The 18,871-nt window shown below is 39.1% G+C and overlaps 1 pseudogene; it reads left to right on the forward strand.

Moving 5' to 3' along the window:
- The first annotated feature begins 790 nt into the window (after positions 1–790).
- LOC121246734 lies at positions 791–17,954 on the forward strand (annotated as a pseudogene).
- Positions 17,955–18,871: the final 917 nt, after the last annotated feature.

Genomic DNA, 18,871 nt, shown 5'->3' on the forward strand with positions numbered 1-18,871 from the left:
GTCAATTAGAAATTTAAGAGATTTACATTTTTTTTAAGTGAAAATAAAATAGAAGTTATTTTTCAACAAGTTAAAGTGCAATTGAATGGAACCCTCAATTCTCTCAAATGTATGATAACTCACCCATTAAATTTAAAATTAACACTTCTAATTAAATTTAAAGCTAATTTTTAAAATTAACTCTTCTTATTAAATTTAAAACTAATTTTTAAAAATTAAGATATGATTTGGTTACATAAATCATCTTATCTCATCTCATTTAATTATTATAATTTTTTAAATTCTCACATAAAATATAATAAAAAATTCAATATTTTTAAATATTAAAATAAAAATTATATTAAATAATTATATTTTATAATATTTTTCAATTTTTAACTTTTTTTCTCGTCTAATAAAAGAGGCTCAATCTAAAATAATTTTAAGATGGGAAAATGGTTCCGATCACACTGAAACATAACCCAACTTGTCTTATCCTGCCAGTTTTTTAAACATGTGTTAAGAATGTCAATCACAAATGTGGAAGCAAATCCCGTAAGTGGGACCCACTTCCCGACAGTGATGATGGTTTTTACAACTCTCCGACCGTAATTTTCTGACATTGGGAGGGTAAGAAAGTTAAAGTGATCCAAAAAAGGGTGAGATGGCATCTTTGTATTATTACGTATCGTAATTTAGCTTCTAATTACCAAATAATTGAACGAAATTTCAGTTTTAGCCCTCAACAGCCCCACACGCTCTCTCTCTCTCTTTTTAATTTTTATTATTTCTTAAATGATTTTTACTTATTTGATTTTTTTTTTTTTTTTTCCCTTTTGTTTGCTCTTTCTTTACCTTCTCCTGCACCTCATCAGTTTCTACGATTTGTTGATCTGCTTGTCGGAGTTGTTGGTCTCGATCTTACCCTATAATGGCCACTGAAAATCCAAGAGAGAGAGGGTGAACGAGTGAGAGAGGACAAGAGTGATCTGGTTGAATTTTTCGGCTGGGTTTCGGTCTGAGAAAACATGAAGAGTGAAAGTTGAAGAATTCGAGTTCGTTTTCCTGTGTTATGTGCGCTATTCTTTGTTGGGGGTTTTGGGTGTGGCTTTGATTTGGTTGGATTTGATATGGGTGGGTGTTTTCCTTGTTTTGGATCATCCAACGAGGAAGGAAGTGGTGTGAAGGAAGTGGCCGTGAAGGATTCAGTTAAAGAAGGCTCAGCTGCTCACTCTCACCATGTGAACAGAGTTAACTCAGGTGGGATTTTTTTTTCTTTTCCTTTGAATTTTTTTTTTCCAGGGTAAGTTTTCTGGTTTTTTTTTGTCAGTTTGATTACCATGTACGCTTTGATTGTGTTGGAGTTCTTGTTCTTAGTAGCGTTGTTCGAACGTCTTGATGATGGGTTGTTGTTGGAATTTGTTGCCACTTTGATCTGATGCATCTGTGGTTGTCAAGTCAGATTCGGCTCACTTGTAAATCTGGTGCCGTTATGGTTTCACGGTTCCAGTTAAATTATAAATTATTGGTCAGTGGATTTGCTTCTTGGACTTCTCGTTTCAATGTAAATTTATTTAGCAGTACAAGAACATTTTTGGAGACCCGGTATCAGGTCTGAAAGTTCCAATCAGTTCGCTTGCTTTTGGTAAATGTTTCTGCTGATTTATAATCGTCAAACTTAAAACAGATAGTGGTGCTAGCAAGTGTATTGTAAATTAAAATATTAATTGTCCTACAGAAATTGGAAAGGTGAAAAACTGACTGAAATGCCACATGACTCTGTAAAGAATGTACGGTGAAATATTACATATCCATAAAGGATATATGATGCAATATTAAATCGAATTTTAAGCTTCAATTTGAAAATTTACAGTTACATCCATTTTTGACACCGTACAAGCATGACATACTCGGCCTAATTAGAATATGCAACAAATCGCTAATTAGAATATGCAACAATAGCGATTTGGCATTCTTGGGTGATCTTAAATGACCGGGCATCTTTAAAAGCAAACTGAAATGTAGATGCATTTAGGCGCCTCCAACGATTGTTCTCATGAATTCATGCCCTTAGGTTACAGAGTTCTGATTTCTAATTTCCTATCTTACTTTTAAGTAGTTTTTTTCCTCTTTTCTTCCTGCCCACTATATGGCTTTCTAATTCACTTTTTTTCTCTAGAAAAATCAAAATCTCGATGTGGTTCAGATCCTAAGAAGGAAACAGCTGTTCCAAAAGATGGATCAACAGCAAATATTGCTGCACAAACATTTACATTTCGAGAGCTTGCTGCTGCAACAAAAAACTTTAGGCAAGAATGTTTGCTGGGTGAAGGTGGGTTTGGTCGTGTTTATAAAGGTCGGTTGGAGAGCACGGGACAGGTAAAATTTGTGATCAGTTTAGATAGATGCCATAATATCATTTCATTTCTATGAATGTGCTCAGCGTATGTCCTAAACTAGTGCATTCCATGACTTAGATTCCAGATCTTATTTGACAGAGAAACCTCTACATTTTTCTAGAGCAATCACTCATTCACGTCTCCAGTAAATTAAATTCATTCCTTTAATTGCTAATTTGACTCAATCTCGTCTCATATGGTCTTTGGTGATCTCCTGTTTGATATAAGCCTTGTTTTTGCAGGTAGTTGCTGTGAAACAGCTTGACAGGAATGGCCTTCAAGGAAATCGAGAATTTTTAGTGGAGGTTCTGATGCTTAGCCTCTTACACCATGCAAACCTTGTCAATTTGATCGGTTATTGTGCAGATGGAGACCAACGTCTCCTTGTCTATGAGTTTATGCCATTGGGCTCCTTGGAGGATCATTTGCATGGTTAGATTGCATCCTTTTACTACTTTTGGTACCTTTTGCTCCTTAATAATTATCATTTTATATACGTACTTGTTTCTAGGTTGTGCTAGGTTATATCATGTAATTTTTCCCACCAATGCTATAGTCTTGCTGTTATCTCTGGAGGTTCTTATGCTATTAAAACTTTGGTAGAGTAAAACATTTTAATCAAGGATCTGGTTGAGGCTTAGTATGTACACTATTTAAGTGAAAACTTGGCATTGTTGTTAATTTGAAGGATGTTCTCGGTATAGGTAGATTTCATGCTTGTGTTTTGCATGTATGCATGGTTGGCTTGAAAGGGATTGATAGCTAAAAAGAGGTCCTCAAAGACACAAGCAGCCGAGTGCTTAACGCAAACCTTGGAAAGCTGTTGAGGATCTTACAGAAACAAGGGCATCTCAGAAAGCCAGAGTTGTGGTCCTTACTCCTTAGGGACCCCAATCGGCTCTTGGCTCGCTATGGTGCCTACACACTACCCACTGCCTTTTCTTATAGAAATAAGGGATTGATAGCTTTTCGTATAAATTATTCCTTGTGAGGCAAGTCTTGCTCTACACTATCAATTTATTAGACATTAATTGTGGTTTTAATTATTGGTATTAATAAATTTTTACTTGTAAAAAAAATTGTGGTATTAATTGTAGGTTGGAAGTCATCTAGTAATTAAGTGAATTGGCAGTGTTTTAGTGGCTTGCAGGCCACTTATGCTTCAATAATAGATAGGGACATTTATGGTTTGGTTTCATTGATTTATTTGCTCGGCTGTTATTAATAACTTTTTATTTTTTAGATGGTCATTTTTTACCGATCAAAAAAAAATTTTTTAGATGGTCATTTTTCAACCTAGACGTTGAATCACCTAATGGTTCATTATTAAAATTATTGTGTTTAGGTACATTAAGGCCCCGTTTGGATATATAAACCGTTTCATCTCATCTCATCATTACAACTTTTTCAAATTTTCACACAAAATATAATAAACAATTCAACTTTTTCAAATTCCAAAATAATAATAATATTAAAAAATTAATATTCTAATAATATTTTATTCAACTTTCTTCTAAAACCATCTCATCTTATCTCATCTCACTATCCAAACAGGGCCTAAGGCCTCACTTGGATGAGTTGAGATAAAAGTTGAAAATTAAATAAAATATTGTTAGAATATATTTTTTTAATATTATTATTGTTTTGGGATTTGAAAAAGTTGAATTGTTTATTTTATTTTATATAGAAATTTAGAAAAGTTGTAATGATTAGATGAGATGAAATTTGTTATGAAAACAAATGAGACCTAAACAATTTAGAATGTCTCTTTGATTTGACCTATTATTTCTTTTTTTATATTATTTCTAGCACAATATCCATTGTTAACAGGTTCATGAGTCAAGGCCCCGTTTGGATACAGAAACACTCTTAACCCATCTTATTTCATCTCATCATTACAACTTTCTCAATTCTCATACAAAATATAATAAACAATTCAACTTTTTCAAATCCCAAAATAATAATAATATTAAAAAATAATATTCTAACAATATTTTATTCAATTTATCTAAAACCATCTCATCTCATATCACTATCCAAACGAGCTCTTAGTTTGGGTTGTACAATGACTGATAATTCTATCATTTCCCTCCCCTTCTACATGCCTTTTATGGTGTAGTTAGATTCTATTGAATCTTAGAAGTGATAATAATTGCAAAACTCAGTATTGTGTATGGCTATGGTTCTTGTTCTTAATGTAAACAATCGTTTCTCGTTCCTTAATGATGTTTTTTTTCTCTTTTGTTTATCATCCTAACTCTACATGAGAAAAGGTAAGGTACTGCAGATGATTTTTCTAAGATATTTAGTGGCTTGTGATATTACAACCGTCCACTTTTTTTTGGATGTTTTATGCTGCATGTATTTTTATTAGAAACTATAGATTGATTTTGGATGCCAACAAAGAAGGGGCATCTCATCAACACCAGGAAGGGGCTTTTCAGAGATGGGAGATGGCTACCTCCACTTTTGTTGACTATCAAGCCCAAATGGCCTCCAATGGATCCAAAACATAAATCAATAAATACATACAAGTATAGAGCATTATGCTTGTCTTCTTGATTTTGGAGAGAACATAAGAAGTTTCCATGATACTCAGAAATGGAAGAAAGTGTATTAAGTCCCACATTAGGTGGGTGGATTGTGGAGGTGTGTGTGTGTGTGTGCACGCTTAGTCCCACATTGACTGTAGATGGAACTGAAGTTTCTGAGTGAATTCAAAGGGCTCCAATTGTAATTTTGACTAATATTTCAGGGGTGAAGTGCAAGATATGGCTAGCACTTTCTTTGTGTTTGTGTCATATGGTCTTATAGCTAATTTAACAACGTTATGTAGTGTTAGGGAACTTGTAGTATGATGTGGACCTTGAGGAGCCGTGTATACTCTGTGGAATTTAACTTTATAAGTCATTTCAGGGAAATCTAATTATAATTTTGAGTTTTGACTAGACCTTTTAGGTGTAGTGCATTGTTGCTTGCTTTTCTCTTGAATGGTGGTGACAATGTCAAAAAATTATCTTTGGCAGAATAAGAAAAGTGGCTAGTGCTTTGAATGCTGAAGTTGTTTCTCTGAAGACATTTTAAGGGCATGAAGGGAAAGAAGGTTGACTATGGAAATGATGGAGCTATTGAGACATTGGAATTCAATATTTGATTGAAACTAGTTGTAGTTGGATTTTCCATGCAGTTTCTAGACCTAAAAATGGCCCTGATAGTGGATTTCATTTTGTAATGGCCTTGGGCTGGTATAGTTCAGTACTTGTTGTAATAGATCGATAGAGAGACTTTGCTGAAATGTTGAATTATTTTTTTCGATCAGTAATCAAGAATTTTTTTTTTTATATAAGTAAACAAGTATTATTAATCCAAGAATGGGCAACAACTGCCAATTACAAAAGTCATTATGCCCTATCTACGTAAGCACATTAGAAACTAAGAAATCATGAAGGTCCATGCCATTAAAGTCCACAGCAATGGCCCAAGTACAAAGAATCCTAAAAAAGAAAACTTTTAGCTCCACCATGGATCTCTTTGTTTTCAAACGTCCTCTCATTGCGCTCCTGCCACAAGCACCACATAATATAGATAAGGATAATCTTCCAAACTGCTTTGATCTGTTGCACACCTCGAATAGAGGTCTAGCACGCCAATATTTCCACCACGATTTTCGGCATATAACCCACGCTAGGTTCATTCTTTTAAACACCTCATTCCAAAGAGTCCTGGCTGCCTCACAATGTAAAAGTAGATGATTCACCGACTCACCCCCTCTTTTACACATGCAACACCAGTCTGCAATGATTATCCTCCTCTTTCTCAGATTATCCGTAGTGAGAATCTTACCTAAGGAAGTTGTCCAAACAAAGAAAGAAGCTTTGGGAGGAGCCTTGTGCCACCAAAGCCTTCTCCAGGGAAATTGTATCTCAGGTACTACCTTATAAAAGGAACGGACAGTGAATATCCTTCTCCCTGCAGGAATCTAACACAAACCATCTTCATGCTGAATATTCGGGCGACAAGAATACAAGAGACTATAAAAATCTACAAAACTCCCCATCTCCCAGTCTTGTGTCGTTCAGTTGAAATTGATATTCCAGTGAATACTCCATTCTGAGATTCCCATAACCTCCGCCATTGTGGCATCTTTGGCACTTGTGATCAGGAAAAGTATAGGAAACAAATCTTGGAGAGCACTGTTGCCACACCAAGCATCCTTCCAAAATTTGATCCTGGAGCCTGTACCCAACTAAAACCTAGTATGATGATGGAAGACCTCTTACCCTCTTTTTCCATAGCCCCATTCCATAGGCACCTCTAACTTCTCTAGTACACCAACCCTCCCCTAAACCATCATATTTGTTCTCGATCACTGTTTTCCATAAGGCTTCTGGTTCCTTGATAAATCGCCACAACCATTTGCCAAGTAACGCCTAATTAAACAACCTCAAATTTTTAGTACCCAAATCACCACTAGAGATAGGACGGCACACCATCTCCCATTTGACTAAATGGAATTTAAACTCTTCTTCTAAGCCACCCCACATAAAATCTCTCTGTAGCTTCTCAAGTTGACCCGCCACACTTGCCGGTATAGGGAATAAGGGTAAGAAATAGGTGGGTAGATTAGAAAGTGTACTTTTGATCAATGTAATCCGGCCCCCTTTTGACAAGTACATTCTCTTCCACCCTGCGAGTCTTACTATTTTTTCAATCATTGTATCCCAAATCGAGCATGCCCTCGAAGCTATACCCAACGGTAGTCCCAGGTACATCATAGGAAGATACATTATCTTGCAACCCAGTGTGTCAACCAACTCTCGTACATTCTGAACGTCTCCAATCGGCACCAACTCAGATTTATCATATTTCACGTTTACGCCAGGCACTACTTCAAAACAAAGAAGCAAAGCCTTCACAGCACCCAACTGTCTTGATCAGCCTCGCACATGATAAGCGTATAATCTGCAAACGGCAAATGAGAAATAGTAGTAATACCCCTACTCGGAGATCCAATCTAGAAATCACTAACAAACCCATTAGCCAACAAAGCCGATATCATCCTGCTTAGTGCCTCCATAACAATAACAAAAAGTAAAGGAGATAACGGATCCCCTTGTCTTAAACCACGAGAACTCGGGAAGAAACCCTCTGGGCTACCATTGATCAACACAGAGAACCTTGTCGTGGATATACACCAGCTGATCCAATACCTCCACCTTTCTCCAAAATCACACATACTTGTAGATATAGAAGGAAATCCCAATTAACATGATCATACGCTTTTTCCATATCTAACTTGCACATAATCCATGAGCTGCCAGCCTTCAGTCTACTGTCCAAACATTCATTGGCAATTAGAACGGCATCAAGGATCTATCTACCCTTTACAAATGCATTTTGAGACTTAGTAACAATGTTCCCCAAAACCTCACTTAACCGATTAGCAAGCACTTTTGAAATAATTTTGTAGACTTCATTCATTAAGCTAATAGGCCGAAAATCTGTGATCTCAATAGTCCCAACCTTTTTAGGTATTAATGCAAGGAAAGTAGTGTTAAGACTTTTCTCAAATTTCCCAACTAAGAACAACTCCTGAAACACCTTCAATAGATCTTCTTTTATCACCTCCCAACATTCTTGGAAGAAGCCCATAGAGAAACCATCAGGTCCGGGAGCCTTATCTTTTACCATTTTCCTTACTACATCATACACCTCTTTCTCCTCGAAAGCCCTCTCCACCCTATCTACATCCCCCGGCTCAATAGTGTCAAAAACCAATCCATCAAGAGTAGGCCTCCACCCCACCTGCTCAATAAGGAGCTTATCAAAGAAATCAACAACATGATCTTGAATAACCTCTTTTTCTTTGCACTTCACCCCCTCAATTTTCAGCACCTCAATGTTATTATTTCTTCTATGAGAGTTTGCAATTCTATGAAAGAACTTCGTGCTCCGATCCTCTTCCTTTAACCATAGTGCTCGACTTCTGGCGCTATGATATTTCTTCTTGTAGGATTATCCTCTCAAGATCCGCAACCAGCAAAGTTTTCTGTGCTTGCTCTTCCTCAACAAGTGGCCTCCCCTCTTGGAGTCTTTCTAAATCTTGCATTTCCATCCACTTGGTATTTTTGTTATCCTCTACATTGCCAAAAGACTGTTATTCCACTCCTTCAAGTCTCTTTTTAAGGCTTTCAGTTTGTTCGCAAAAATGAAACTGGATGTACCATCGAACTGATACGAAATCTCCCATTGTTTGACCCTCTCCACAAAACTTTCTGATTTCAACCACATATTCTTGAACTTAAAGTGCCGTCTACCACTATAAATACCTCCACAATCAAGCAAAATAGGCCAATGATCCGAAGCTAAGCGTACCAATGATTATTCGACCATGTGGTAGGGCCCCCTGCGAGTGGAATGTCTATCAAGTTCAAGTCAAAGATACACTCTGAGAACTCCAAACTTGCTGGCCTCAATCTTCTACTTCCGAAGCTTTCACTTTGGAATCTAACATCACCACCCCCAATACACCAAGGAAGCTCCCACCAACTATGTACCCCTGCTAGTTCATCCCACAATAATCTTCTATCGACGTCTAAATTTGGCCCATAAACACTTGCAAAAGCCCACAAGAAACCATCGGACACACATTTAAAAGAACATGCTACCATATATCTCCCTATATAGTCCTCCACTTTCTCCACCACCCGCCTATCCCACGTCACCACAACTCCTCCCGATGCCCCTGAAGAGGCCAAATATACCTAATCTACATAATTACCGCTCCATAAACTCTGCACAATCCTCTTATCGATCATCTTCAGTTTCGTCTCCTGTAAGCATACAATGTCCGCTTTACACACGAAGCAAGTGCCGAATCTGAAGACGCTTCTCTACCTCATTAAGACCACGGACATTCCAAGACCCAATCTTGAGTTTCATTGTGTAACAACCAGCCCCTTCTCTTTTACCCTATTGCTACTGGAGCTACCCTCTGAATTCATCGACCACATCAATCTTTTAAGCTCCCAACTTTTCTTCGAGTCCCCCTTCCTTTTTTGTTGATGTCCGGCTTCCATAGCAATTAACAAGACTATGAACTACTCTTCATACCCCTCACACTCAATCCCCACAAAATGTTGGATCTCTTTCACTTTATGTATTACCCAATCTGAAGCTTGGTCTGGAAAACAGTAGTTCAATGGGATAGGATTCCCCATCCTGTTATTTTGGAAGTTCTGAAACTCTTCACCCACCGAAATCTCATCCAAACCCACCTGATCGCAAGCCTCAGGGAGGAATAATTTATCCTCCACAGAATGCATAAGGTTGTCCGAATCCTCATCCTCCTCAGCCAACTCAAAATCCTCAAAAGGTTTGACAGACAGTTCTGCCGAAGCCAAAACCACACCTCCACCATTCGTCGGCGAGTTCTGAGCCTCCTTCGACGGAGAAAAGCGAGATCCAAACTCCACCAACGCCTTTTGCACACAGTGTGCCGGTGGTACATCATCGGTGGCCTCCTCTAACTTCGTCAGCAATGTCTATGCAACCGCCACCTAAAACTTCTCTGTCGGCAGGCTATCCAACACGAAGCCAAGAGTGTGCAGCGCAGCTGAAAACCCTGGGCTAGGGCTCTCGACGCTGGGTGATACAGTCTTAGGCTGAATAATACTTTCCTCGGGCCTAGGCCCACTACATTGGGCCCTGGGCTAAGGCGGCCCAGCCCCATCAGAAGGAGCTGAACCCATCTGCCTCGACTTGGGCTGAGAAGGCCCACCAACCTTATGCCAAACAAGCCGCCCCTTTCCATTTTTAACTTTCTACTGGGCCTCATTCTAGGCTTTTACTAAGCCCATCACCCGTAACCTTCTTTTTTCCTTTTAAGCCCTCTGTTTCATCACTTTCCTTAAACAGACCGACAAAAGCCACGATCTCAGCCATATCCCTCTACAGAAACTATAATTGACCCTACATCTTCAGCAGCATCCTTCAGACCTCCCACTCCTCCTGACACGCCACAGAACTCCTGCCATGAGAGTGGCTCAACGCAACGTATGGCTTCGACAGAGCTTCTCGACACTAATGCCCCTGCCCCTTGTCAAAGCCTCTTGCACTGCCATCACCTTCCCTCACAACATTCGGCATCGTTGAAGAGAGAACCTCCTTATACGACCAGGAATGGTGCCTCACCGCCCCCTTACCATTACTCTGTTGACCTCCACTAGGCAAACCACCCACGTTAGGATCTTCCTTACCTCGCTCTAACAACACCTCCCTCATCTTCCTCCAACCCCACCCATTCTCTCCTTCTGGAATGCATAAGACATTCCTCCTCCCCCCTAGTTATACTCAGAAACCTCAAGGTATCTCCCTCTACGATTTGAGCAGCGTTGAGCAATAAAACTACAATATCCTTCTCTAGTTGCCGAATACACCTCCTTCTTCCCCCCTCTTAGGCTCTCCTTTAACACCTTTCCAAGACACTACGTTGAAGATGTTCCCAGCATCATCGCATGTTTTGTCTTCTAGCTTCTCTCGGTAACTCACATCAGTCCACCACCAGCCTTTGACAGAGTAAAACATTTGGATTCAATCACCACCTCTATAGGACGACCCATCTTAACCACCGTAAAAACTTAAAATCCAGTTAACGTAGCAACATTAACGAGGAGAAACGTTACAGGAAGCAACGAGAAGAAGAAAAAAATGTGCATGTGTACGGAGAGAAAATTCTGGTTAGAGCTAAAGTATAACAGTATTTCCTTCCAACTTCCATCAAGAAATTTTATTCATAAGAATAGACAAAGCCCAAGTACACAGAGAGTATACATGAGAATTACCTAACTAGAGTTTACAATTGATAATAGAAAGTCATGGACATTTAGTTCGTTACAAACAATGGCCCCCACCCATGAAAAACAATGTTTTAAAGAAAAAAACTTTCAGCTCCTCCATTGTTCTCTCGTGGTTTTCGAAGCTTCTATCATTTCGCTCCCACCAAATTCACCAACACATACATATAGGTACCATTTTCCAGATTGTTGCAACTTTTGAGTTACCTCAGAGACTTCTCCAACTTGCTAGAAAATCCACCAGTCTAAGGGACATGACCCATGATAATCCAAGTCCTGTAAAAAAAATCATCACACTTGGTTCTGGCCACCTCGCGTAGGAACAGATGGTTGACTGATTCGCCATCTTTCTTACACATGCAACACTAGTCTAACACCATTACTCGACGTTTCTTTAGGTTATCTGTGGCGATAATTTTGCCCACTCTTGCTGTCCAAACAAAAAAAGCTGCTTTTGAAAGAAGCTTTCGTCTGCCAAATACTCTCCCATGGGAATGTGGGCCTGTCTGGGCTCGTTAAGAATTTGTGAAAAGATCTTGACCGTGAAATCTGAATTTACCTTTTTTGGAAGGGCTCCAACTCATCCTGTCCATGGTACCCTTGGATATACGTATAGAATACAGTGTCGCATAGTACTCTGAGATAACCTCCAACTCTCAGTCCTGGGCTGCCCTAGTGAAATCAAAATTCCATTGAGGGAGGCCACTAGAAAAAGCCAAGAGATCCACTATCGTTGCATCTTTACTCATGCGAGCTCAAATATGGCGGGGAAAGTGTCTTGGAGAATTCGTTCACCATACCATTTGTCATACCAAAATTTGACGTGAGAGCCATCATCCACTACAATATGTGTATTATGTCTCCGGAAGATCTCCCAACCCTTCCTAATGTATTTCCACAAACCCACCCCATTTGGACTGCGTACCTCATTCGAGCACCAACCACTCCATGCCTCCTCAACCTGTGCATCTATAATAGACTTCCACAGGGCCCCCTTTTCATGTTGGTACCGCCTCAACCATTTACCCAATAGGGCTTGGTTGAACTTCATCAAGTTACGAATCCCCCCAATTCACCCCCAGAGAATGAAGTACAAACCATGGACCAATTGACCAGATGAAATTTGAACTCGTCCCCCAAACCACTCCACAAGAAATCACGTTGTAGCCTCTCTGTTTTTTTATCCGAATTAAGTGAAGGATTTGTTTTGGATTGTGCATGTCCAGCTTTAATAGCTGTGAGTAATGCCAAAAATTCATCTTCAAAACCCTTGCATGTAATCCCTATACAATGCTTGATCTCCATGGCTTTTTAAATTACCCAATCTGACACCCTCGGATGAAAAGAATTCAATGGAGTAGGTTCTGCCCCCTCACCAGAGAAATTGCCCCTCCCTTTTTCCTCCCCCTTTCAACCACCATCTCCTCTCCCCTTGTAGACTCAAATACTATCAAAGGCCCTTCCATTGCAACTTCCACTAAGATACCCAGGCTTCCCTCATTGTCAGAATTGATAGATAAGGATTTTTGGGCTACTGAAGAAGATTTTGGCACCTTTATAGGTTCTTGAGTGGCGTGGAGGTTAGTTGACGGCCCAGAGGTCTCCGATGAAATTTTTTGTGGCTTCCCACAATGCTTCAACCCTCCCGGCGACGCTCTCATCCTCTTCTCTGCAAGATGCAAATCCTGCAGTAGCTCAACAATTGCCGATGCCGGGGACGTCTCCTCGATGGCCATGATGACGGGAAGCAACCCAGAAAGGACTGACTCACCCTTTTGTGCCTCTGCATTGGACAATGGCCCTCCCTGCATCAAGGAACCCAATTGCGTAGCCTCCTTAGGTCGCAAAATCCTTCCCGGTGCAAGGTCTCCAATGCTAGGGTTACCAGGAATAATCCTAGAGGTTGTCGGCAACAATTTCTGTGGCACCCGTTGCTGTTGATGAGCCATCATCTCCACGGGCCCAGTTGCGGACGTGGAGCCCTTCTCAAAGGAAGGCCTAGTTCTTTTGAGACACTAGTGCATTTTGGGTTGGGCTTGGCGTGTCTGGCCCAAGCCCACACTCACCTTTGTTTGACCTTTATCCAATCTCCTTTTCGGCCTTAATCCAAACCTAGTCCACACTGCCTATTAGTGCTTCTACAACCTTCTTCAAACAACAAAGCTCCTCCTTCATGCCAACAAGCTCCTACTTCAGCCTAGACAGTACCTTCTGCCCCTCACTTTCCCCTATACAGGCATCGGACAGACCACCTCCAACTATATCAAGTATAGAGTTTTGACCAACCCTTCCTGCCAAAGAACACTCCCTGCTACCCATTTCTTTTTTTCTTTTTCTCCATTTTGTGACGCCAAAGCTTGGGCCGTACCACAATGCACTGCCACCCTACTACCTACTCTACCACCCATCACAGCCTTAGCATACGTCCTAGCCTGCCTACCCACCTCTTTCCCCTTCCCATCACCCTAGAGCACCATTGGAACCTTGGAGAGGCGTGATAGAGCTTGCTTCATCTCCATGGACAGACTTTTCCACCCATTCCTTCCAGAACCACAAGCAGGCCTTGATGCCCATTACCACCATACTCAGTGACTTCCAAGTAGCGTCCAAAGGCATTGGAATGCCGATGAACAACTATTGCCACAGATCCAACACGATAAGTCTTGAAAAAATCCTTTCTTCCCTCCGACAGGGAGCATTCTTCCACTGTGTTTGCCAGCCAACGAGCGCTTGAATGGCTGAGTGCCATCTCCTTCATGACCTTCCTGCTTCTTTCAGTGATACGGAAGTGGCTTCCCCCCCCTCTAACGATAATACAAAAACTTTGGTTTCTATTAATAAATGTTTTAAGAAGCCCATCCTAGACCAGAAAGATTACAGACCCAAGAAAAGCTATGATAGATGTAGTATTAGTGTTATTTCTGATGTAGTTGTAGCAACAGCAGTTGAATTTGGCATAGCATTAGGAGTGGTGATAGTATAATTACGAACAGTAACTTAAATGTGGCTATGACAAGTGTACTGTTCCTAGTTATACTGGGTCCAAGATTGTCAGTTGATATCCATAGTTGGAGGTCAAAAGCAGCTTAGCTTAGTTTTTCTTGTAAAAGCAATCATGTAGTTGACATCTTAGAAAGATAAATGCTGGTAATGTCAAGTTCAAAGCAATGCCATACAGAAACTTTGGTTAGATATTTTGGGCCTGTATACACTATTATATGAGATTGTTGTATGAGTAGAGCTTGCAATGCATCTATTTTTCTTACTTAGATTATAAAGATGATCTGAATTTTATGGAAAAATTGTTGTTACTTAGATTATAAAGCTGGTGGGCCCTTGACTTGTGGAAAAATGGCTTGGTATGAGCCTATCGGTTCAAACTTGTGGTTTTTATGCAACATATCCTTATGCATAGCAAATATTATCTTCTTTACAACAACTACATGGATTCAGCTGCATATTTTCATCAAGAATTTATATTCTACTTATCAGGAAAAAAAGCATGTTTATTCCTGTTTTAAAAACTGCTTGAATTTAGCATCTGGTACTTGGCATCTTAAGTCGCATCAAGTGATGGTGTTATGCCCTGTTTGGACTTATTGTTGCAGTGTAAGCTGAACAAAATTTGTGCTTCTGTAGCATATTTCTTTATTTCCCCGCAAGAGAAACTGGTCTCCTAGTTTCCAATTTTGGGAATATGAAGTATTTATCCATCCTTTATTGTCAGTAAACTAACTTTCTTATTCCTCCTAGCAATGTTAGTATCTTCCTACTGTCTTTGGTACAAGGCATCTGATCTGGGAAATGGTATTTGGAACTTATTTTCCCAATATTTTTGTCTTGAGTGCCTGGCTTTTGGTACTTCAATTGAAAGCCAGATCTTTGATTTCAATATCAAGTTAAGTGACTAACTAGTTTACCAAACACGCATATTAATTTAATTAACAGAGACTGTTAATTTAGTCACCATGGCATCAAGAAGACGGAATCTTTGGCTTGTAATCTTAGACAGTGGGTAATACCGTAATAATCCAGAAATCATTACGGACAAAATGCCGATGATTCTGGTGATTATTTGGTAGAAGATGAGAAAAATGCCTGATATGGTTCTATCGTATAAGATATCAGGGGTTCACAGTAATAAAAGAAAGGATTTCCATTGAAGGTTTCAGAAAGAAATAAGATAGGCTGAAAAGAGCAATAGAAAAAGAAATGGTTGCCTAGATTTTAACTATAATTGCTATAAGATCAATCCTTTTGTAAGTTTGAGCTTTTTGACGAAAGGTACCCCTTGTTGTTCTGAGTAATGCTTGATCAATAAAACAGAAAAAAGGGGTAAAATAGTTGATTTATTATTTTGTTATGCTTTGAGTCTATTGTTGTTTGACTCCAGGAATGAGCTACTTGGTGAGGGGTCTGGATTTTTAAGTTTTTCCAAACAAAAAAAGAAGGAAAAAAAAAAGCTGGACACACCCTCTTAACTAATAAGAATCTAATGACATATACACCCTCTGTAAGTACACTTAAATGTCTAATCCAAGATAAATATCTTAGATTATTCTGGAGCATAGGAGATACTTTTGAATGCAAATAACATGTTATTTACATATTTACACATGCGAAGACATATTATCACTTCATTGATGAATGGGGTCACACTTATCTCGTTATATTGCAGGATCTGCTATTGGGGAAGTATATTTCCCTAGTGAACAAATGAAACGATTGAAAGACATGCCTTGGCTTCAAACGTTAAACATTAACTTAACAACTCCACCATGTCTCTGACTCACTGCAACTGTTTCGAGGGGTATGCCCGAGGGGGGGAGACTGCTTTGTCCCTCTCGTTATCTAATATTTTAGAGTGAATCATCAGTGTAACTTATATAACCAATGTCGAATGATATTTCATTTTTTTCCATTAAGCTCTATTAGTTTCTTTAATAGTTGGCTTTACTTAATTATTACTTGGAAAGATGCTTCAAATTGCCAAATTAGATTTCCACTGGAGCTGTATTCAGCTTCTAAATTTCTCCTCCTCCTTCCTTCAATACTTGAATACCTGGCTCAAATTCAAATTACATGTCTGAACTTTCTGCAAACGACCTGACTTTTACTATTTTGCTATATATTTTCAGATCTTCTTCCAGACAAGACGCCCCTGGACTGGAATACAAGGATGAAGATTGCAGCAGGTGCAGCCAAGGGGTTGGAATATTTGCATGATAAAGCAAATCCTCCTGTGATATACAGAGATTTAAAATCATCCAATATCCTTCTTGATGAGGGTTATCACCCTAAGCTGTCAGATTTTGGGCTTGCCAAACTTGGTCCTGTTGGTGATAAGACTCATGTGTCCACACGTGTCATGGGTACATATGGTTATTGTGCCCCGGAATATGCTATGACAGGTCAACTTACTCTCAAGTCTGATGTCTATAGTTTTGGGGTTGTGTTTCTTGAACTCATAACGGGTCGCAAAGCAATTGATAATACCCGTGCACCTGGGGAGCATAATCTTGTTGCATGGGTAAGTATTCTTCCTGTCAATTTGGAAGAGTTCTTTAGACAACATTGATGAGTAATGGCTTGGTGATTAATCTTATTAGTAAACATTGGATTGACATTTAAGTTGTCTCTTTTTACTTCTGAAAAGAAGAGTAAATAGAAGAGTAAATTTATGTGGTATGTGGTATTTGTAGGCACGACCACTTTTCAAGGATCGTAGGAAATTTCCCAAAATGGCTGATCCTCTACTCCAAGGCCGTTATCCAATGCGAGGACTTTACCAAGCTCTTGCAGTTGCAGCCATGTGTTTGCAGGAACAAGCTGCTACTAGACCTCTAATTGGGGATGTTGTGACTGCTCTCACATATTTAGCCTCCCAAAGCTATGATCCAGATGCCGCTGCTGCTCAAAATAACAGAGTTGGTCCATCTACGCCTAGGAACAAGGATGAAAGAAGAAGCATGGCAGATGGACTGGATAGCCCAGGTGAGTCTGGACGTGGTGGGCGCCATGGTTCCCCTTCTGCTTATAAAAATTCACCCGATTACAGAAAGAGAGATTTAAGGGAAGTGAGTGCTGGTGCAGCACTAGCAAGGATTGACACCGGTGGTGGTTCTGGGAGAAAAGCAGGATTGGATGAGTCAGAGCGCCGTGAATCTCAGAGAGACAGCCCAATAAGTACTGGGAGAGCCAGGGAAACTCCAAGGAATCGTGATTTAGATAGAGAACGTGCTGTAGCAGAAGCAAAAGTATGGGTGAGAATTGGAGAGAGAAGAAGCGGGCAAGTCGGATGGGTAGTTTCGATGGCACAAATGAGTGATGGACAAGAAGTCCGTCGTTTTACACAATTCTTCAATGGAAGTAATTATATCGTTGTTATTGAGTAAGGGAACTGAATGCATCAATTTATATGGTAATGGGAGGAATCATGGCAAAAAGGGATGGTGAATCATCAAGGAAGGGAAAATGTTGTGAATTGAGGCATTCACAGGTAAAGACCCTTGAGAGAATGTTGTCTGCAACATGTCCATTTTATGTATGTAGGAATTTCACAGGTGTATGCTACAGAGAGCAGTGAAGATGTCTAATTTTTGCACCCCCCCTCATATATATTGTTGTCTGGGGGAACTTAAAAGTGGGGTTTGGTGTGGGTGTCGTTAAGTGTTGTACTTTTCATACAGTTGCGTAAATGGACCTCTGGAGTTATGTACTTCAAAAAAAATGTTTCGGCTTATACAGAGAGAGAGAGAGGTTTGGTCATATCCTTCCGTTCAGCTCTCTCTGGTGAATTAAATTGAACGAGTGAAAATGTATTATGGAAATGAAATGGAACCATTGTTTAGGATTAAAAAAAAAAAAAAAGGGATATGTACAAATAGATAGACCTGCTCTTGAAGTTGTTGAACAGCTTTCGATATTTAAGTTTGTAAATTGAGAGAAAAAGTAAACCAGTTGCGGCCAACTTCTGCATTGGTTGGGTCATGGAACTCAATCGGTCTCAAGCCATGATGTTTCACTAACGAAATAAAAAGACTCAGATTTTTACTGTATAAATTGTCAAATCCGAATCTTAACGTGGATTCCCATCCCAACTCTTGAGTTTAAAGAAATAAAAAATAGAAAATTAACTTTATAACATTTATTAAACATTTAACACTGATTAGAATTATTCATTTTTACAACTATAAATGGTGAGATTCACTTTGTGTTTTATTTTTTCATGTAGACGAACTCAATTGAATCACCAATTGAACTTTGATTTCTCATTTTCCTTCTAGGATAGAAGTGAAGGAGGTAGGACCATTAAGGCCTTGTTTGGATTGAGAGAGCCTCTCAACTCAATTCATTTCATCTAATTATTACAATTTTCTCAAACTCTCAAATAAAATATAATAAACAATTCAAATATTTTCAAATCCAAAAACAAAAATAATATTAACAAATAATATTCTAATAATATTTTATTCAACTTTCATTTCAACTCACTATTCATTATATCTTCTTCGTTTATAAATAATAGGCAGTTCCTATATAATTAGTTTTGTTTATTTCTTTCCCACTCTAAAATTTTATAATTCGGATTTAAAAAAAAAAAAAACTATAGAAAATCTGAATTCTTCAAACCCAAGT

Source organism: Juglans microcarpa x Juglans regia, chromosome 1S (assembly GCF_004785595.1).
Source record: "Juglans microcarpa x Juglans regia isolate MS1-56 chromosome 1S, Jm3101_v1.0, whole genome shotgun sequence".
Taxonomy (NCBI): domain Eukaryota; kingdom Viridiplantae; phylum Streptophyta; class Magnoliopsida; order Fagales; family Juglandaceae; genus Juglans; species Juglans microcarpa x Juglans regia.